Source organism: Tursiops truncatus, chromosome 18, assembly GCF_011762595.2.
Source record: "Tursiops truncatus isolate mTurTru1 chromosome 18, mTurTru1.mat.Y, whole genome shotgun sequence".
NCBI lineage: Eukaryota > Metazoa > Chordata > Mammalia > Artiodactyla > Delphinidae > Tursiops > Tursiops truncatus.
In genome coordinates, this window is record NC_047051.1 from 63,895,078 (window position 1) to 63,917,240 (window position 22,163).

General features: G+C 44.6%; 1 protein-coding gene across 1 annotated transcript in view; it reads left to right on the forward strand.

The window, feature by feature from the left end:
• The window catches only part of CLDN10 (claudin 10), a 100,608-nt gene that overhangs the window by 17,245 nt on the left and 61,200 nt on the right, over positions 1-22,163 (forward strand). The window lies entirely within an intron of this gene.

A 22,163-nucleotide genomic window follows, 5' to 3' on the forward strand; every position in this document is an offset into this window, starting at 1 on the left:
CTACATGCAGACAGCCAACAGGCACATGAAAAGATGCTCAACATCACTAATCATCAGGGAAATGCAAATCAAACTGACAATGAGATCTCACCTCACACCTGTCAGAATGGTGATCATGAAAAAGAACAAAATAAATGTTTGTGAGGATGTGGAAAAAAGGGAACCCTCTACACTGTTGGCAGGAATGTAACTTGGTGCAGACATTATGGAAAATAGTATGGAGAGTCCTCAAAAAACTAAAACTAGAACTACCACATGACCCAGCAAGTCTAGTCCTGAGCATACATCCGAAAGAAACAAACAAACACACACACTCCAATGTTCATAGCAGCATTATTTACAATTGCCAAGATATAAAAGCAACCTAAGTGTCTATCAACAGATGAATGGATAAGGAAATGTGGTACATATATACACGCAATGGAATACTACTCAGCCATAAAAAAGAAGGAAATTTTGTCATTTGCAACAACATGGATGGACTTGGAGGGCATTATGCTAAGTGAAAAAGTCAGACTGAGAAAAACAAATATTATATATCATTTATATGTGGAATCTAAAAATACAACAAACTATTGAATATAACAAAAAAGAAACAGACTCATGAATAGAGAGAACAAACTAGTGGTTACCAGTGGGGAGAGAGAAGGGGGGAGGGGTGATATAGAGGTAGGAGGTTAAGAGGTACAAACTATTATGTATAAAAGAAGCTACAAGGATATATTGTACAACACAGGGAATATAGGCAATATTTTATAATAACTATAAATGGAGTATAACCTTTAAAATTGTGAATCACTATATTGTACACCTGTAACTTACATAATATTGTATATTAACTGTACTTCAATTTAAAAAAAAAAAGAAAATGAGGCCAAAAAAAGTCCTTGCTCTCATGGAGCTTATGTTCGAGTGGGAAGAGGAGGAAATGGGGGGTACAATGGACTGAATGTTTGTGTCCCCTCCCTACCCAAATTCATATGTTGAAATTCTAACCCCCAATGTGATGGTGTTAGGAGATGGGGCCTTTGGGAGGTGATTAGTGCCTTTATAAAAGGGACCCCAGAGAGCTCTCCCCCTCTGTCTCCACCATGTTGGGACACAGTGGGGAGTTTACAGTCCGTTACCATGAAGAGGGTCCTCACCAGAATCCGATCATGCTGGTACCCCTACCTCAGACATCCAGCCTTCAGAACTGTGAGAAATACATTTCTGTTGTTTCTAAGTCTCCCAGTCTGTGGTACTTTTTTATAGCAGCCCAAGCTGACTAAGACACGGGGGCTTGGGGAACAGCCCTCAAATGCCATTTATATAATAACCATCCTTTCTGGACGAATGTTTATCAGCCTCATCTCCCTAAACCTCTATTACTAGGTCAGCCTTTTTTTTTCCTCTCCACATCCTTGTAAAATGTTTACAAGCTTCCCAACATTTTCACACAGTCCATAATACACACAGACACCATTTATCCAAGCCTAGGATTCCTTGTGGGTTGGGGGAGGAAGCACGGGATAGGGATGAAGACGAGATGGAGAGATGTTAATAAAATGATCACCACTGACGGGAAAAGCTGTGAAAGATGCTGGAAGGGCAAGAGAGGCCACAGAACATCTCTTCAGTGGAATGCCGGATTATGATCTTTGCAGGGTTGTTTTATCCTCTAGAGTTGAGCACCTTTGTCTTTCACGAGGCTATTTTACAACTCTGTTAAGGTAGAAGTTAACTTGCAGAAAACTAATAGTGATACAAACGATTCCTGTTCGCAGCAGTGCAAACGATCGCGATAGAAAGGAATTTGTCAGGGAGAGACTATAAATTGTCTCTATATTACTCTCTCTATATTACTATAGAGTAATATATATATAGTAATATATTACTATAAATTGTCTCTATATTACTCTCTCTATATTACTATAATTGTAATATCTTACTGATTCCATCATGAATTAATAATAGTTAATAATAAATATGTCATGAATTAATAATGACCATTTATTATTTGCATGAGTGTCATGACTTTACCTTTTTAAAAATTACCCTCTAATGCTACATTGCTGAGTTGCTTTTAGATTACAGTTCCTATATCACTTCTGCTTACTTTGTTCATCAGCCTGTAAAGAAAAGTGTTTAAATTTTATTAATACTGTAATTGATTTTCTTTGACCATTCTCTGAATATTGTTCAGAAGTAAATAACTTTCATACAGGCAAAGAATTTGCTATCAAAGGAAACCAAGAGTTCCAGATGAGAAGTCAATAGCACCGAGGGCTGGAGATGGTTCTGTCACATGCGCCCCTTTGGCACAGGTGGTTGGGAGCCACTCCGAAGATGGAAGGAAGGGAAAAGAAATCAGGGCCTGGTGACTGCTTGACAGAGGAGGGCGCTCTTGGGCCAGAACACATTGAAGTGTTTGAGGCATTAAGTGCTTAGAAAAGAAGACCCAAAAAAAAAAAAAAAAAAAGTTGGTCAAATACCATCTTATTCTAAATAGCAGCTGAGTGTTAGCTAGAAAAAAAAGGGGGGGGGGGCAAGAATTTGTGAGGGGATCTGGAAGCAACCAGAAATGGGGAAAAGACAAGCAACTCTAAGGATTCTGCGATGCTACAATTCAGAGCTTTTAGCAGTTCAGTTCCTGCCAAGTATTTATCTGATTGGAAGGGAAAAGACCATCTATGGGTTCAGGGATACAAAAGAGAAACACTTAATTTATGCTTGTTCCACTGATCAGAGATTATAAGCTGCTTGCGCGGGACTGAGGCCTCCACAACCTGTTTGTCTGGCTGGTTGATGCTTCTGAAACATTTTGAATATAAATACTTTTAGACAGGGCATGCCCTCCGATGACAGGCCCCCTTCTCTCTGCAACAGCCCATGGGGCCTCCTTCAGTTATGTTACCCGTGGAAACATTTGAGTTTGCACCCTTGACTAATAGTTATATCTTTAAGCAGTTTTTGAAACCATTTACACAGATTCAGTGGTGTGACATTATTTCTAGCATTTAGCCAGAGCTGAAGTAAGTTTAAGCTCTGCCCCTATGTGAACAAAATCACCCTTTGTCAAGGACCCAAAATGCAGGCTGAGGCCTTGCCCTGAAAAACCCTCTTTTTTGGCAACATCTGGCCAGTGCTGTCTTTTCTTTGTGCCATTTACGTGTTTACTTTAAATGCACAACTGCTGAACTTGTCCAAATTAAATTTCATTCTCTGGCCAATCTTTTCTTCAGTTTTCAAGGTTATTCGAGCAGCAAGGCCAGTCCTTAACAAGAATATTAGTCCTTTTAACTTGCTGTTATGAAGTCCTCTAGCCTGACATCTATCTATCTAAGAGGCAGACATAATTGTCTCAACACAGACCCATGATTTACACCATCCTGGATGTTGTTTATCATGATGAATACTTCCATGGCCCAGGCACTAAATACTTCATAGGTATTATTTTTTTAAATTCTCCTCTTATGGTCTTAGAATCCTAACTTCAGATATGAATAAAAACTATTAAAAGAATCCTGAGGGACTTCCCTGGTGGCCCAGTGAGTAGGACTCTGCGCTCCCAATGTAGGGGGCCCGGGTTCGATCCCTGGTTGGGGAACTAGATCCCGCATGCATGATTGCAACTAAAAGTCAGCATGCCGAAACTATGAGCCCGCATGCCACAACTAAAAGGTCCCACATTCCACAACTAAGACCCGTCACAGCCAAAATAAATAAATTAAAAAAAAAAATCCTGAGAGTTATAGTTTAAATAACTGACCTACGATCACACAGCTAGTGTTAATTCTAAGTCTAAACCACTCGCCCTAAATCTCCAAGCCACTCAAAGGCCCTTTAATTATGGTACCACAAAGATACTCGTGCCCCCCTAGAGGGGAATAATTATGCCTGTAGCATAGGAGGAATACACACACCTATCCTATAGGAGTTTACTCTCTGTACTCCTCTTAGATCTTAGATAAATCATTCACACTGTTAATTGCTCATGATCAAGGCAGTTTCAAGAAAACTCTTTGCAGTAGATTCAAAAGAACATTTTTATCCCAGTAGCGCCCCTTAAATCCACCTTCTAGCCCTGGGGTGTTTCTTCACTATTATTTGTCATGTGCTATGTTTAGAGACTTTCCAGAATGGGTGTTCTCAATCTGAAGGTCCATGAACTTGAATTTTGTCAAATGCTTTCCCTGCACCTACTGCGATGATCATGTGATTTTTGCGATGTGATGTATGACACTGGTTGATTTTCTGATGTTAAATCATCCTTGCATCCCTGAGATAAATCCCATTTAGTCATGGTGTATAATTATTTTTATTATTTTACTATTTTTTCACTGTGGTAAAATATATATTACATAAAATTTGCCATGTTGAAGTGTATCACTCTTTTTATATGTTGCTGGATTTGACTTGCTTGTATTTTGTTAAGAATTTTTGTATACATTGAATATGAATATTGGTCTGCAGTTTTCTTTTTTTGTGATGTTTTGTCTGGTTTTGCTTTTAGGGTAATATTGGCCTCATAAAATGGGTTTTTAAGTATTTCCTCTCTTCTATACTTTGGAAGAGTTTGTCTGACATGTAGGATGGAGTTTGATTATGGTGGGTCTTGTTTGTCAAAGTAGGGGGTACCTGCATTTTATCACAAGGTGATGAAGATATATTGAAGCTTACTTATGCTACACAACATGCATTTCAATAAAATTTTAAAAATCACTACAAGTAAGTATGACTTAAATGAGAGCCCTCCTCAAGATAGATAAAGAGAATTAAAAAACATATAGTTTAGGAGGCAAATGAAAATATATTTGCAACAGACAAACAAGGAATAGGTTTTGACTGGTGCCTTAAAAATATGTCAATGGAGAAGTAAGCATTTAAAAAAAAACATGTACTTGTAAAAAATTTGTAATGGAAATAATATATAAAAGTAGAGAAAATAGTATAATCAACCCCCATGTTCTCATCTTCTATTCTTCAACAATTATCAACACATGACAACTCTTGTTTTTTCTATATCCACTCTACTCCTCACCCCTATTCCTACCCCTGCTGAGTTATTTTGAAGCAAGTGTCAGATATCAAAATTATTTTACCCACAAATATTTCAGTCTATATCTGAAAATACGTGGGCTTTAAAAAGCATAGTCACGGGCTTCCCTGGTGGCACAGTGGTTAAGAATCCGCCTGCCAGTGCAGGGGACATGGGTTCGATCCCTGGTCCGGGGAGATTCCACATGCTGCGGAGCAACTAAGCCCGTGCTCCACAGCTACTGAGCCTGCGCTCTAGAGACCACAAGCCACAACTACTGAGTCCGCAAGCCACAGCTACTGAGCCCATGTGCCACAACTGCTGAAGCCCATGCGCCTAGAGCCCATGCTCTGCAACAAGAGAAGCCACCACAATGAGAAGCCCATGCACCGCAACTAAGAGTAGAGCCCACTCTCCACAACTAGAGAAAGCCCGCATGCAGCAACGAAGACCCAACACAACCATAAATAAATAAATAAATAAATTTAAAAAAACCCAGAAAATAGTCACATAAACATCATCGCCACCTCTCCCAATTTACATTTCCGTAACACCATCAAATATCCAAGCAGCGTTTCGAATAGCCCTCATTTTCTCATAATTTAAAAATTTTTACAGTTGGTTTGTTTAAATCAGTCTCCATATAGGACCCCTATATTTGCTATGTTGAATTTGGCTGGTAGGCCTCTTAAATCTCTTTTAATCTATAGGTTCCCCGTCCCTCTCTCTCTCTCTTTTTTCCATGCAATTTATTTGTTGAAGAACAATAGTGTCTAAGGGCCTGCAGAATGTCCCATACTTGTTTTTTTGTTGTTGTTGACTATATCCCTATGGGGACGTATTTCCTATAAGCTGGCAGTTAGAGCTAGGCTGACTTCATCATATTCAGGTTTTGTTTTGCTTGTTTTGGTGTCGTGAGCTCTCACTGCATCTCACCAAGAGGCTCATGAAGCCGCATTAAGAATCATTGGTGGGTTCAGGTATCACAGCCTGGTCCATTCATTGTAAACTTTCCATCAGTGCTTCAGCTAATCATTTAGCAGGCACTGAAACCATTTGCCTTCATACATCATTTCATTAGAGGTTGCAAAACAGCAATGTTCCAATTCTATTATTCCTCTGCATTTATCAACTCAAAGGTCTCTAAAAGAAGAAATGTACTTCATAAACTATTTGGTTACCGTTCAATAATGACTTCGATATAGTTTAAGACATTTTCCCCACAATCCGCCCGCTTTGTTCCTCCCCCTTCCTGCCCACATCTTCAATAAGCAATCTATTCTTTGTAGCTTTGAGTTCTGTTTCAATGTGGATTTTGTTTTGTTTTGTTTTTGTTTATTTTTGACAAAATGTATTTAATTTAAGAGTGAGGATGAGAAACCCGGTGCCACGACTACACCGTGGGGCCTGACTGCACCGACCATGGCGCTTAGCATCCAGGGCTCCCTGGCCATTGGGTTTCTGCTCAGGACACTCCTGAGACCTTCGCGTATATTAACAACACCCTGGGGAGGGGATAGAGTACAACAAGGGCTGAGGAAGAGATGGGCAGCGGACGTCCCAGGCGGCTGTAATGCCCAGTGATTCCCAGTGACGAGGGACCAGGGGAGAGCTCTTCTCTCAACCAGGCACCACCCTGTGATGTCTAAGTCTAGGCTGAATAGTAACAGCACATTCCACTGACATCCTATTTCCTGAAGTTCTCATTTTTAAAACTCAGTGGAGCTTGACCTTGAGGGTGCATCAGGATCACCTGGAGGGTTTGTGAAGCCAGGGGCCCCACCCTGGAGTCTGACTCAGCAGGTCTGGAGAGTGTCCGGAAGTCTGCACTTGTGACGAGTTCGCAGGTCATGCTGCTGCTGTTGGTCCAGGGACCACACTCTGAGAATCACTGATGAACTTGTTCCACAAAACCTGCTCAAGGGCTGCTCTGTGCCAGGCTGCTAAGCTTTGGAGGACACAAACTCCTGCCCTCCAGGGGCTCGCCCACTAGTGGAGGAAAGAGAAATAAAAAGGGAGTAACGGGGCTTCCCTGGTGGCGCAGTTGTTGAGAGTTCGCCTGCCGATGCAGGGGATACGGGGATGCAGGGGACACGGGTTCGTGCCCCGGTCCGGGAAGATCCCACATGCCGTGGAGCGGCTGGGCCCGTGAGCCATGGCCGCTGAGCCTGTGCGTCCGGAGCCTGTGCTCCGCAACGGGAGAGGCCACAAGAGTGAGAGGCCCGCGTACCACAAAAAGGAAAAGAAAAAAAAAATTAAAAAAAAAAAAAAAAGACTGGCAAAGCGTCCTGAGGTGGGTGAACCCTGATGGGATTTGCCTTTTGGGAGGATTGTTCTGGTGGTCGAGGGGATAAAGATGGGGGTAGCATAAGGGTGGGACAGACCTGTCTGGAGGCTGTTCTCTGGAGCACACGCGGCAGGTTTAAACTTGGGTGGCTTAAACAACGGAAATTCATTCTCTCACAGTTCTGGAGGCCAGAACTCCAAAATCAAGGTGTGGGAAGGGGTGGCTGCCTCTGGGGGCTGTGAGGACAGTCTGTTCCCTGCCTCTCTCCTTGTTTCTGGTGATGTGTTGGCAATCTCTGGTGTTCCTTGGCTTGGAGACACAGCACCACCATGTCTGCCTGCAGCTTCCGCTGGTGTTCTCCCTGTGTCCAAACGTCCCCTTCTCATAAGGACACCAATCATACCAGCTGGATTAGGACCCGCCCTAATGACCTCACCTTAATTACATCTGTAACACCTCAAGGTCACATTGTGAAGGACTGAGGATGAGGAATTCTGTGTCTGAATTTGGGGGTAGGGGACACAACTCAACCCATAACAGGCACTACTAAATCTGCTGCCCCAGCTCCCTGCTGAGTTACTACAAGTTGGGAGGAGATGACCTCCGTGGCCCCATCAGATCCTCCAGCCAATCTCTGAGACAGAACGTGCCTCGCACACGTATATGGTTAGACGTACGGAACTCAGGAAGGAGGTCTGAATCGGGGGTGGAGACGTGGAGACTGGGGAACAGACAGGACAGACACGGGATCAGACACGGGACTGGAGCCCTAGACAAGAGCGACAAGAGAGAGGGAGGGAAAGGAGGACGCTACTGTGTGGATGAAAAGGAGCTTCCACACATGCATCTCATTTGCTCCCCACAATGAAATTACAGAAATTGAACAGGTGAAGTCACTGAGTCTCCGAGAGGCCGTCTCTTGATCAATTCTCATAGTTTGTAGGAGGCAGAGCAGGTCTCAGACTCCAAGTTCAGAGCTGTTCTCACCACGTTCGCTCATTTATTCATTCAGCAGTCATTGGTGAGATTTCCGTGTGTGTGCAGGTCTGTGTTCACACCATGGGCCCGAGTGGGATGACAGGCAGGATGGAAAAGAGCTGGAAACCTGCCGCTCTCCCCTCGTGGCAGGGAAGGCGGAAAAGCAGCCTGAGACAGCCCAAGAACAATCGCAAAGGCGCCTGTGCAGACAGAGGCTGCTGTCCTACAGACCCTGCCACGTGTGGGCCCTGCACCAGCAGGGGGCAGCCCCTGGGAGCTTCCTAGCAATGCAGACTCTCAGCCCCACCTGGACCTCCTGAGTCCGAATCTGCAGATTAACAATATCCCCAGGTGACCTGGAGGCGCATTCAAATATGGAAAGTGCTGGCCCCAACTGCAGACAGAGCCGTGGACAGATGGAGGAGAAGGGTGATTAGTTAGGAAGGCTTCTTGGAGGAGGCGTCTAGCAATGAAAGCAGGTGCCACTTGGGAAGAAATGAGATATTTTGTCTCCAACAGTGGTTCTCAAACTTGGCTGCAGGATGGAATCACCAGTGGTGTTTTAAAGTGTCGATTCCTGCCTCCCCTTCCCTGAGATTCTGATTGAATTGAGATAAGGCTTCAGCGCTGGGAGTCTACAGCGCTCCCCAGGTGGTTCGAATTTGCAGCCAAGTTTGCAAACCCCTGGTCTCAGCCATATTGAAGATATAAAGGACTGTACCTGGACGAGGAGACAGTAAAAGTGATCAGGAGCTTCTGCAGGAGCAGCAGTGTGCGCTTCTGTGTCCGGAGGGCGAGGTGAGGGAGGAGGGCGAGGCTAAGGCCCTCCATCCCTCTCGCCCCCTGTGTGTCTTTCGGGCGCCTCAGTCCACGGCCCTTCCACGCTCCTCACCTGGACGTCTGGATTCTGCTGCCCCCCGGCGGTGGTTTTCAGTATGGCAAGCTGTCCCTGGAGGTTTCATACAAGCCCAGCATTAGTTCATCACAAACCTGAGCGTGAGTCCCAAGGTGTGGTTTGCTGGGAGGGGTACCCCGGGAACTGTACGCGATGAGCAGCTCGGCAGTCACTTCAGGACTTGCTCCGGGGCAGGGAAGCTCAGGGAGCTCTAGGCCACTGGCCAAGCCCGGGTCTGTCACAGGGCTGCTCCTGTGCCTGGGGTTTTAGAAACTGGTCTTACGGCCAGTGACAAGTGCCTATGATATCAAGCATCAGGAAGTGCAGAGGTGTAAGGTAACAAGCTTCCCCCAAATCAGCCGCCGCCCCTTATTCTGCTCTGTGTCACAGGGTGTGTTTTTACTTAATCATCATGTTTAATTCTAACACAAGCCTAGAGGCTGTTAGGATCCCCATCCTTTTTGTTGTTGTTGTCGTTTTGCGGTACGCGGGCCTCTCACTGTTGCGGTCTCTCCCGTTGCGGAGCACAGGCTCCAGACGCGCAGGCTCAGCGGCCATGGCTCACGGGCCCAGCCGCTCCACGGCATGTGGGATCCTCCCGGACCGGGGCACGAACCCGTGTCCGCTGCATCGGCAGGCGGACTCTCAACCACTGCGCCACCAGGGAAGCCCAAAGGATCCCCATCTTATAGATAAGGAAACAAACCTACAGAGCTTAATGACATTGCTCAAGATCACACAACTTGTAAGTGACAGATGCAACCTCTGAGCCCAGGCCGGTGGGACCACACAGTCTGTCCCAGCTCCTCCCATGTCCCCTGCAGGGCCCAGGAGGTCTCACCTGCCCAGAGATTTGACTCCCCGGTGGAGTCCGTGTGGTCCCTCCAGGGGCCTGCAGCCCCTTTGCTCCCTATTGCGCCTTGACTCGGATACTTCCTTCTGCAGGGCAGCCCCCGAGAGCCCCACATTGGCAGGAGGACACCCTTGTCCTGTTCTGGCAGCTTCTCCCTGCAGCCGTCTCCCAGGGGTGGGGTCAGGCCAGGTTACGAGCAGAACTCATGAGAGAAGCAGGAAGCAGTGTGAGCTCGTGGTCAGCACCTTCCTCTGACCTGGCGACCTCCCTCTCTTCTCCCTCATGCTGCCTCTCGGGGTGGCGCCTCTCCACGCTCCCCCGTTACAAGTGCTCCTGTAACTCTGCTGTGGGTCCGAATCACCAGAGGAGTGGTTAGAATGCATATTCCCAGGCTCCGGCCCCAAGGATTCTGATCCAGGGGGTCACACAAATGGGGCCTGGGAATTTGAATTTTTAACAAACAACCCGGCGAATTCTGATGCAGGGGTCCTCTGAACACACTTTGAACAGACCTGCCACTCACCTCTCTGGGCCCCGGGTCAAGAGTATAAGTGAAAGGCCATATGTTGAAAAGTTACAAATCCAGCTAACAAATTGTCAAGTGCACCTTCGTAACTACCCGGCAGGTTGGGATCCCTGGACTCTGGAGCTTGAAGCCGGAAGGTAGGACAGCAGAGAGAGCACTGCCCCAGCCCCCAGCCCTCCCCCTGCTCTTGCCGCCCTCTGACCCGCTTTGTGCCGTGAGGAATCTGCTGCTCAAGCAGCCTTCACGTCCAAGCTCAGGCCACCCTCCTCCCACCCCATAAACAGCTGTATCTTGACCACCTGTGGAGCTAGGAGATGGGCCCCAGGAAGGAAGAAGGCCTGCATTGGTGCTTGGAGCAGGGATTCTAGGCTTTAGGTGCTCAGAGCATGGCCTGGGGGGGGGGGGTCTCCAGGTGGATGTACCCCCTTGTCCTCTCTAGCTGCCTGCACCTTGGGGAGGGTGCAGCCAGAGGATGACCCGAGCAGGGCCCTCTAAACCAGAGCTTCTCAAACTTTAATGTGAGTAGGACTCACCTGGGATCTGAAGATTCTGAGTCAGTAGGTCTGGGGTAGAGACCAAGATTCCCGTTCCTAACAGCCTCCCAGGCAAAGCCGAGGCTGCTGGTCCACAGGCCACGCTTAGAGTAGGCAAGCTCTAGGGCAGGTTGGGCGGAGTTTTTCTGCAAAGGGCCAGGCAGTACATTTCCAGGCTTTGCCGACCTGTGGTCTCTGCAGCTCCTCAGCTCTGCTGGTGTAGCACAAATGTGGCCTTAGACAAATGTCAGCCAATGAGCGTGGTGAGTGAGACCTTACGCTCCAGTGAGACCTTATTTCTGGACAATGAAGCTCGAATTTCATATAATTCTCCTGTGACACAAAATGTTCTTCTTTGGATTCTTTCAACCTTTTAAAAATGTAAAAACTGTTCTTAGCCCACGGGCCATAAGAAACATATAGTGGACCAGACATGGGCCCAAATCTCTTAAAAGTTAAGGATGCTTTAACATAACCACAATACAAACATCACACCTAAAAATAATTAGCAATAATTCTTTAATATCATCAAATACCTTTTCAGTGTTTGAATTTCTAATTGTCTCATGGTAGATTCAACCCCATTCCTAACTATATAATCAGTGTCTAATCTGTCCTTTTATCCTTTCCCTGTCCCCAAGCAGCTCAGTTGTCTTGCACCCCATGGATGTTGTAATACATTTCACCAATAGATGGCACTATAATCATGACATTTGCTAACCCCACATAGCATTTACACAAGAGAAAACATCAGCTGTATGCAATTTGCGATTACACGTGAATATATGAACACGAAAATTGAAAATAGCCTGTTTCCTCTGTGTAACATGTGATAAAGCTCAATACATTCCAATTTCCAGAAAAAAATATTTATGTTAAACAAACTTCAAATGTTAAGAGAACATGGGAAGCCTGTGTACGGAGGCTTACATGTACTATATCAACATTTTAAATGCTAAATAATGGAGGTCCGTATGTCTTTATATTCTTCTGCTTAAGAAAAACGCAAATCGATTCTATTTGCACAATTGATCTATGTGTTAAATACCCATTACAGATATACTATCTGAATTGTATTAAGTGTTCCTACCTCTAAATAAAACAGTTCCTTTTCCAAACTTGCTCTAGCCTGTTCTGAAGAACAAGGAAGCAGGATGTGAGATTTGGATGGAATTTTAAGGCCATCTAGTCGAGCCCAACAGCAGACTGAAATCTCAGTATGAAATCACACAGCAAAGTGATGGTTTTCTGTGCAATTTGCCATCTTTCTGCCAGCGATCTCCCCTTCTCCCCTCCACCGCTACCCTGCAATAAGTGTAAACTATTAAAAATATCTAACTATTCAATAATAATGAAACACTTCATTTTAATGCAAATATTTTATATTTATGAAACATATGCCAATATTTAATGAAATATTTAGTGTAGATATTTTATTTGCACAAAATCCAAATTGTGCAATTAATCCTCCCCTTTTGTCCTTTAAATATATTCAGCAAAGATTTATTGGGTCCTGCTATGGACAAACAAGATCTTGCTTTCTTGCTCAGCTGGGTCTTCCACTTGAGTTCACATCTTGTAATTTCCTAGAAAGAAGTTAAGACAACTTTAGGAAATCAGCCTGCATTATATTTCTAAGGGACAGCATATATGGCTCTTTCCAGCAGATGACACTAATTCTGAGTGTCATTTGTTATTTTCTCCTCCTATATTCAAATTAACACAATGCTGGAATATCCTTTCTCTTCTGAAAATCAAGTCCTCTGTGCAGGGCAGGCCCTAAACTTTCCCCTTGACAGTTAGCTCTCACCAGATTTACGCAAAGACCACCTTCCTCATCATAGATCTTCCCCGTGTTCTACACTATCCGGGTTATTCTTCTCCCTGCAGTGCCTCTCACCGTCCTCTTGGAAGCAGCCCTCTGCTCTGCCTGCATTGCTTCACTTCTCTTGGGCTCACCTACCGAGCCTCCCTTACACAAGCTTCTGACTCCCACCTGGAAACAAGCATGCAGTCTCACCTGTAGCCCCTTTCAAGTGTATTTTGTGAAGGATTCATAAGTGTGTGGGGGGGTGTTCCATAGTCAAAAAAAGTTTGAGAAGCAATTGGTTAAACAAATTTAAATAGCTTTCTTTACTGCAGGACTTTTCACAGCCTTTGATTTCCTAATAGACATTGTGAGTCCTCTAAGATACGGAGTAAGTACAGAGCATTTTCTAAATAGATTTGCTTAAAGAGCATCCTCCTGTATTAGCTTGAGCTGCTATAAAAAAAAAACCAAAAAACCATAGACGGATGGCTTAAACAACAGACATTTATTTCCCCCAATTCTGGAGGTTGGGAAGTTCAAAATCAAGGTGCTGGCAACTTGGGTTCCTGGTGAGGGCCCTCTTCACAGTTTGTAGATGACCACCTTCTTGCTGTGTTCTCACAGGGCAGAGAGAGAAGAGACAAGCCTCATCTAAACCTAATTACCTCCCAAAGACCCCTCTCCAAACACCATCACACTGAGGGTTAGGGCTTCAACATATGAATTTGAGCGTAATAACTGTCGACTTAAAAAAACGCACATCGTGAGAGTTGTGAGTCAAGTTTTACTTGGGGCAAAATGAGGACTGCAGCCCAGGAGACAGCATTTCAGATAGCTCAGAGAAACTGCTCCAAAGAGGCGGGGGGGAAGGCCAGTATATATGTGATTTTGGTGAACGGGGAATACATGCCATCAAGCACATGTTTTTTGTAAAAGGTTTCTGCTAGTCTCATGAAGGTTACGAGGAGCAGACTTCACCATGAAGGATTTTAGTGCTTTTCTAGATAAGAGGAGAAATAAGAATTGGGCTCATAAAATTGGCTTCTGAAAATATCTATCTGAAGACCTGTTCTGCCAGTTTTTCCCAGCGCACAGAGTTCCTCATTTCTGTTCTCCACCTGAACTCCTTTCAGTGGGTGTTGAAGGTCAGCGGCTGCAGCAACACATGATTTAATCCTTGTAGAGGTAGGTGGCAAGTGGCAATGGAAAATGCCAGTTTGTAGCTGACAGGGGACACAAACATTCTGTCCATAACAACACCCCCTTTCATTTTTCTCATTGCATCGTCTGTAGTGTGTTTTATGGGATAAACCTTGGGACACATACTCAGGGGCAGGCTCTGGAGTCAGCCTGCCTGAGTCAGAAAAACGACCACTCAAATTCCATCCTAGCTCCCCTGCTTCCTGACTCTGGGACTCTGTACAAGTTTCTTGAAATCTTCTTGCTCGAGTCTCCTCACCTGAAAAAACAGGGTTAACAATGGTTCCCATCTCATAGGGTTGTTGTGAGGATTAAATGAGTCTATACAAACCAATAAAGCGCAACACAGAGTAAGCACCTGAAACAAGTTAATTGGGAAGTGTTATCATTGACAATGAATTGTATAATTAACCAATTTATCATATGAATTATTACTGAGCATATTAATAATTACTAACACATTAGGTGGCAACATTTAATTTCTGTTTAGGTTGAATATTGCATTTTACCACCGGGGCAAGGTCAAGCCTCTTAATTTTATTTTATTTTTTTATTGACGTGTATATAGTTGATGTACAGTATTATATGAGTTACAGGTAAACAATATAGTGATTCACAATTTTTAGAGGTTATACTCCATTTGTAGTTATTATAAAATATTGGCTATATTCCCTGTGTTGTACAATATATCCTTATAGCTTATTTTATACCTAATAGTTTGTACCTCTCAATCCTGTACCCCTATAATGCCCCTCCCCCCTCCCCCTCCCCACTGGTAACCACTGGTTTGGTCTCTAAATCTGTGAGTCTGCTTCTTCTTTGTTATATTCACTAGTTTGTTGTATTTCTTATATTACACATGAGTGATATTCTACAGTATTTTTCTTTCTCTGTCTGAGTTATCTCACTTACCATAATGCCCTCCAGGTCCATCTACGTTGCTGCAAATGGCAACATTTTGTTCTTTTTTAGGTCAAGCTTCTATTTTAAACTGTAGACTCCTAGGGCAAAGTAGCCCTGAGACAAACAGCAAGAGGAGTCCTCCAAAACATGTGCCAGGAATCTGAAGTGATGTGGCCGGATTTAAGAGAGAAGGGGTCTCTGGCCTTGGTGCCAAAGCTCCGTGCCAACCACCATAGCCCTGGCAGGAAGCAAGCTGTGATCCTGCAAAGGACAGACCAGCCATCCAATGAGGGCGGCAGGCCTGCCCATCACCCTCTGCTCTCAGCAGACATATTCCTGCTTGCTGTAAATAATACTGCTGTTTGCATCATCTTTGAACTGCATAGCAATTACTCATCCATATCTACCTTACCCAATAATCCTAGAACAGTGAAACTTCAACACAAATATTCCCCTGGAATTTCAAGGATGTAGGGGGTGTCCCTTTATGTTACAAGGCAAGGGATCAGTGCCAGCCGGGAAATCCAAGTGTTTAAAACTTGTTCAGGGACTTCCTTGGTGGCGCAGTGGCTAAGAATCCGCCTGCCAATGCAGGGAACACAGGTTCGAGCCCTGGTCTGGGAAGATCCCACGTGCTGCGGAGCAACTAAGCCCATGCGCCACAGCTACTGAGCCTGCGCTCTAGAGCCCGCAAGCCACAGCTACTGAGCCCGAGTGCCACAACTACTGAAGCCCACGCGCCTAGAGCCTGTGCTCCGAACAAGAGAAGCCACCACAGTGAGAAGCCCGTGCACCGCAAAGAAGGGTAACCCCCACTGTCCGCAACTGGAGAAAGCCCGCGCACAGCAATGAAGACCCAATGCAGCCCTAAATAAATAAATTTATTTAAAAAAAAAAAACTTGTTCAGCATTTCTGCAGCCAAAGAATAGTTGCTAAACATTCCTCTCTCAAAAGAAAGCAGGCCACTGAATGAATTCTAGACAAGGGAATTCTTGAAAAAAATTGAAGAAGAGAAGGAAAGGAATGTCTCAAAATGATGATGAACTTAAATTGAGATGATATTGAACTTGACCATATTCAAAAACCACACAAAAAGAGAAACAGAATAAGCTGATTTTAAAAAACCAACCAAGAGAAAATTTTACAATCTATTAACTTCTGGATGTAATCAAACAAAAGCGGAGATTCTTTGTTAGAGATCTTTAGGGCACTCAGAGTTACAGAGTCAGGCTCTTCCTGAGAAATGATCTAAAAGCACAAAGTCATGGTCTGAGGCAAGTACTTCTTTCAAACTCACAATGCAGCTCTCATCGCCTAGCATCATAGCATCCCCCTGCCCCTGCCCCATTATTATTTAATTGAATTCTCACAGGACCCACAATGCCAAACTCAGATCCTCATTAGATACTCCCCAAGTAGAAGCAGAGTAGAACGTGTGCTCAGGGAGGAGATCCAGAACTGTCCCTGACAATTGCTGGGGGCTCAGTGCAGGCATGCTCAGTGCAGTCCAGGGGGTATGTTCATAGCCGCGCTATTTACAATAGGCAAGACATGGAAGCAACCTAAATGTCCATCAACAGATGAATGGTTAAAGAAGATGTGGTGTGTGTGTGTGTGTGTGTGTGTGTGTGTGTGTGTGTGTGTGTGTGTGTATATATAATGGAATATTACTCAGCCATAAAAAAGAATGAAATATAATGCCATTTGCAGCAACATGGATGGACCTAGAGATTATCATACTAAATGAAGTAAGTCAGAAAGAGAAAGACAAATACATATGATACCACTTATATATAGAATCTAAAATACGACACAAATAAACATATCTACGAAACAGAAAAAGACTCACAGACATAGAAAACAGACTTGTGGTTGCCAAGGGGGAGAAGGGGTCAGGGAGGGAAGGACTGGGCATTTGGGATTAGCAAATGCAAACTAATATATATAGGATGGATAAACAACAAGGTCCTACTGTATAGCACAGGGAACTATATTCAATATCCTGTGATAAACCATAATGAACATATAACTGAGTCACTTTGCTATACAGCAGAAATTAACAAAACATTGTAGATCGACCACACTTCGCTAAAATTAAAAAAAAAACACTCCAGGGGGGCCCAGTAATAACAGGGCCTCACTATATATATATGTGTGTATATATATATATATATATATATATACACACACATACATATATATATATATAAATTATTTTTTTGGTTGTGTAGCATGGATTGTGGGATCTTAGTTCCCCGACCAGGGATCAACCTGAGCCTATGGTGGTGAAAGCGCGGAGCCTTAACAACTGGCCCGCCAGGGAATTCCCAGCCCCGCAATATTTTGAGATTTACCTCCAAGAAGTCGACCAGCTTCCCACAGCACACACTGGGGAAAAATCCTCTTGTGCTTCCAGCAGGGAGAGAGGCAAAGGAACCATTCTGAAACATGCCAGCACACTCCGTTCTTCTTAACAAGGTCCATCCTCAGGGGAAACTAGTTAACCAGAGCCTAACCTGCTGGGGTGTTATTGAAGAGGGGAATAGAGTGCAGTTCATTTTGTTGAGATACGGAAGGCCACATACGCGCATCCTCGCTCATGGTGGCCCTTCTGTGCTCAGTAAAGGGGAAGGTGGGCCTGGTCCTGTTGGTGAGGACAGGGGCGGTGGGCCAAGTCTAGCTCAGCCTCTTTAGCAGCACAGCTGATTTCGTCACTGTTTTATCCAGAAATAAGAACACCTTGCTAAAGTGAACTTTTTTTTTTTTTTGAGGCAAAGAAACATTGCTTTCTTATCACTTGGCCCATGGGAACTCACCTTCCCTTGTTACACCAGACAGCAGGCATTGAGGCAGCCCCACGGTCACACTCTCTCCAGGGTCCCCATCTTCTTTCATATCCCATCAGCGTTCTGCACTCAGACCATCCAGCTCAGCCAGTTTCTGATAAGAGACAATCATCAGTCCCATCTTGATGAGACACATGTTCTAGGTTCCGCCAACCTTGTAAAAAGATTGCAGGAAGTACCAGGTAAAAACCCCTCTCTCCCCAAAAGGGAGGCGAGGGGAAAGGGAGGGTTCCAATCTACAAACTCAGCATGCCCCCAGAAGGCGATGTCCCTTCTCTCTCCCTGTCCTCCTCTCACACTGATGTGAAGAGTGAGGTGTCTGAGGGCAGCAGAGCTCTTGGAATGGAGTTTTTCAGTGGGCCGTGAGGCATGGGGGCAGGTCCGAACAGAGAACAGTGGGACGTAGCTCTTTATTTTCTCACCTTGGCCCTTGGACCCTGATGCTATTCTGTCATGTGTACTTGCAAAGCTTCAACGCAGTGTTAGAATTATCCCAATGAACACAACTTTTCATAGAAATTAAACAGAAGTATAGAAAGACGTGTTTGCCTTTTAAATAACCTAAGTTTCTCTGTTGGAAAAAAAATATTCCATTGATCCAGTTGTGAATTTTAGCTATTATCCTAATTTCCTGCCACTTTCCATGGATAAACGTTTTTGAGTTGAGGGAAGAATGAGCTTGAAGTTAAATTCTACCACCTTTATTCCTACATCCTTTTCTACTTCAGTAAGGAGTATGGGGCAGGGGGAAGTGCGTGGTTTTATGAGGGAGTAAATCAGTTTAAATCTAGCTCAACCATTGAAAAGGTTGCATCTGTCATTTGAACCTTGAGTTTTAGCTTCCTTATTGGTAATTGCATCCGTCACCTTGAGTTTTAGCTTCCTTATTGGTAATTCTTTTTATTTTTTACTTTTAGTTTTTCAGGGATAAATCTATTTCATAGAGTGGTTGTGAGGATGATGTGAAATGATGCATGTAAAGCGTCTCGAACACCCAGAACTAACAAATGCTCGTTAGGTTTCTGCTCCAATTCCCATCCCTCTGTCCCATTCATGTTGTTCCTCTGTAGCGACCTGCCCTAAGGCCTCCATTAATGTCCTTGTGGCCAAATCCAGCTTTTCCTTCACTCTAAATCTCTTCTCTGCATCAGTACTGTTGATAAGGCAATCCACCATGAAACATTTGTCTTTCCAACCTTTTTCCAACACTTTGGAGCCAAATACATATTACTCCCCATATCGTGTTATTGCCTGCATCATATCTAACCCCTGCATTCTCAAGCTACCTGCCTCAGCTACAAGGAAAATCAGGTCCACAACTAACAATTATGCAATCCTGTGTCAAGCATCAGCTAAGTTCTGGGCAAAGGGGACTCAAGGCCAAAGAGGACGTGATTCCTGCCACGTAGTAAGGGAAGCAGATAGGTTCCCAACTGTGTGACAGGAAGAGTCATTGAAATGTACTCAGGTTCCACAGGATCAGAGAGCACAGGAGAGAGACCTGGGAATCAATCTGGGTGTCATAAAAGATTTCCTTTTAGAGGTGATTTTGAGCTGTATTCTGAAGGATTGGTAGGAGTTCGTTAAATAACAAAGTAGGTGGAGGGATTGTGGGAGTCGTATGGGAGTTCCAGTGTGAAGGCATAGAATGTGCAGATGCCCTGAGGTAGGAACAGCAGGGCATATCTAAAGAGGTCTGAGGAGCTGGACTGAAGGGTGGTTTTGGAGGAGTCATAGGAATGAGACCAGAGCAGGAGATAAGTCTTGTTTCATGAGGCCTTGTGGGCTAATGTGAGGAGTTAGAACTTTATCATGAAAATTCTAGAACACTTTTGGAGGAACAGGGAAATGACATGATCAGATTTGTGCTTTCTAAACATGTCTCTAATATGGAGCATAGATTGAAGGATGGGGAGGCTAAGGGCACAGACCCCAGATAATTAGGAAGGTTTTGTGGGACTCTAGGGAACAAGCAATGAGGACTTGACGTAAGGCAGTCTCAGTGGCAACTGGAAACAGATTCTAAAGGTATTGTCAGCTGAATCAGACATGGGTGACAAGGGAGAAAGAGAAACCTGAGATGATGCCCAACTTTTTATTTGGGGTAACTGCTTAGATAACAATGCACAAGCCTTGGGTTGCAGGAGAAGAGGCAGGTGTGGAGAGGCCATGAATGTGGTGTTGAACGTGCTAGGTCTGTACAGATATGGCAAGTGTGTGAGGGTCAGAACACTATGTGGCCGGTCAACTGTGGACCTCTATGCCTCACAGGGAATCTGGGGACAGAGCTGACGTCCTCCCGAGAAAACTGAGCGTGATGAATCATTGCTACCTTGATGCAGTGAAGAGCGGGAGTGTTTGCAGGCAGCGCCCCAATTCTTTAAGAATTGTTCTGGGGCTTCCCTGGTGGCGCAGTGGTTGAGAGTCCGCCTGCCGATGCAGGGGACATGGGTTCGTGCCCCGGTCCGGGAAGATCCCTCATGCCGCGGAGCAGCTGGGCCCGTGAGCCATGGCCGCTGAGGCTGTGCGTCTGGAGCCTGTGCTCCGCAACGGGAGAGGCCACAACAGTGAGAGCCCCGCGTACCGCAAAAAAAAAAAAAAAAAAAAAGAATTGTTCTGGACCTGCTGCAATGAGCAGAGAAACAAATGGTCAGGCCGCCCAGCAAAGCCACAATACTTCTAGCTTCATAAAAATGCTAGGAGTGGGGCACAATATAACCAGATGTTTTAAAAAAAACCTTAATTCAGCGCTCACATAATACAAAGCTCTAAGCCACCCTACAGTCACCTAAAGGTATAACGTAGGTGATTCCACTTGCCTCTGGACACGTCTCTGTCCTGTTGATGCCCAGCTCGCTCCCTCACTCTTCCTGAACGCGGTTTCCTCCACCTTTTTCTTTTTTACCCCCGACTCTGAATCCTCACTCATTTTTCCTGCTCCCTCCCATGGATCTCCTTTTTCCTCCTCACACGACGACACTAAGAGCTCGCTGACTGTAAAATGCCAAACTTCAAGGTGGGCCGGTACACGTCTAACAACTGGTGGGTGGAGTGGGCATGAGGGGCTGATTTGTAGCATTTGCCAATTTCTGTGGTGTAAACACTCCCACCCTGGCAGATTGCAAACTTCTGATGACACGTTGTCAATGGCCTCGCAAAATTCCTAAAATGTTAACAATGGGCAACCGCTCCTAACCCTCTGCAGGGGTTCCAGCGCGCCCCCTGCTGCTGAAATGAAGAAGAGTCACGTTGAACGCGGTAGTGCCCCTTCCCTTCCTGGGGGAGAAGCTGAAGTGAAATGGATAGCTTACAAATGACGATGTTCACAGGGGATGAAATTCGAAATTTTCTTTTCTCTTTATTTTTTGGCCACATCACGCGGCATACGGGGATCTTAGTTCCACCGCCAGGGATGAACCCATGCCCCCTGCAGTGGAAGCGCGGAGTCTTAACCACTGGACTGCCAGGGAAGCCCCTGAAATTTGAAATTTTCTACCTTTGAGTTTTGCCTTGACCAATCTCCTCCTTCCCCATCAATGCACATATTCACCATGATCTTTTTGGAAAAGTTTTGTGATTTTTCTGACCCTTCTCAGCACTGTTCAATGTTTATAAATTCTTATTTATTTTATAAATAAGAATTATTTAAATAATTAAAAATAAATATTTAAGGATATTTATTTTATAAGAATTATTTAAATAATTAAAAATAAATATTTAAGGATATTTATTTTATCCTTATTTTGTCATTTTGCAGACCCTTGTATTTTGCACAGACACTAGTTCTTTGTGCTAGCATCAGTTAGAGAATGTTTATTCTCTGTTTTCTCAGATTGATCGTAAACTTCTTAAGAGTAAGGATCTTATCTCTACACGATTGATTCTTTTTTTTTTTTTTTTTGCGGTACGCGGGCCTCTCACTGCTGTGGCCTCTCCCGTTGCAGAGCACAGGTTCTAGACGCGCAGGCTCAGCGGCCATGGCTCACGGGCCCAGCCGCTCCACAGCATATGGGATCTTCCCGGACCGGGGCACGAACCCGTGTCCCCCGCATTGGCAGGCGGACTCTCAACCACTGCACCACCAGGGAAGCCCCATGATTGATTCTTGAACATTTGATTGACTGCTTATCTGTTAAGCCCTTCCCTGCTTTGCCTTATCCTAATCTTTACTAGGCCCTGGATTTTAAAAATTATTTTCATAGCTTAATATTAAGCCACATGTAAAAGTCTTTTATATACAATGAAAATTTAACTATTTTTATAATCATGTAAGATGTCTGCACAGTAAAGAAATCATTCAATGTTGGTAAA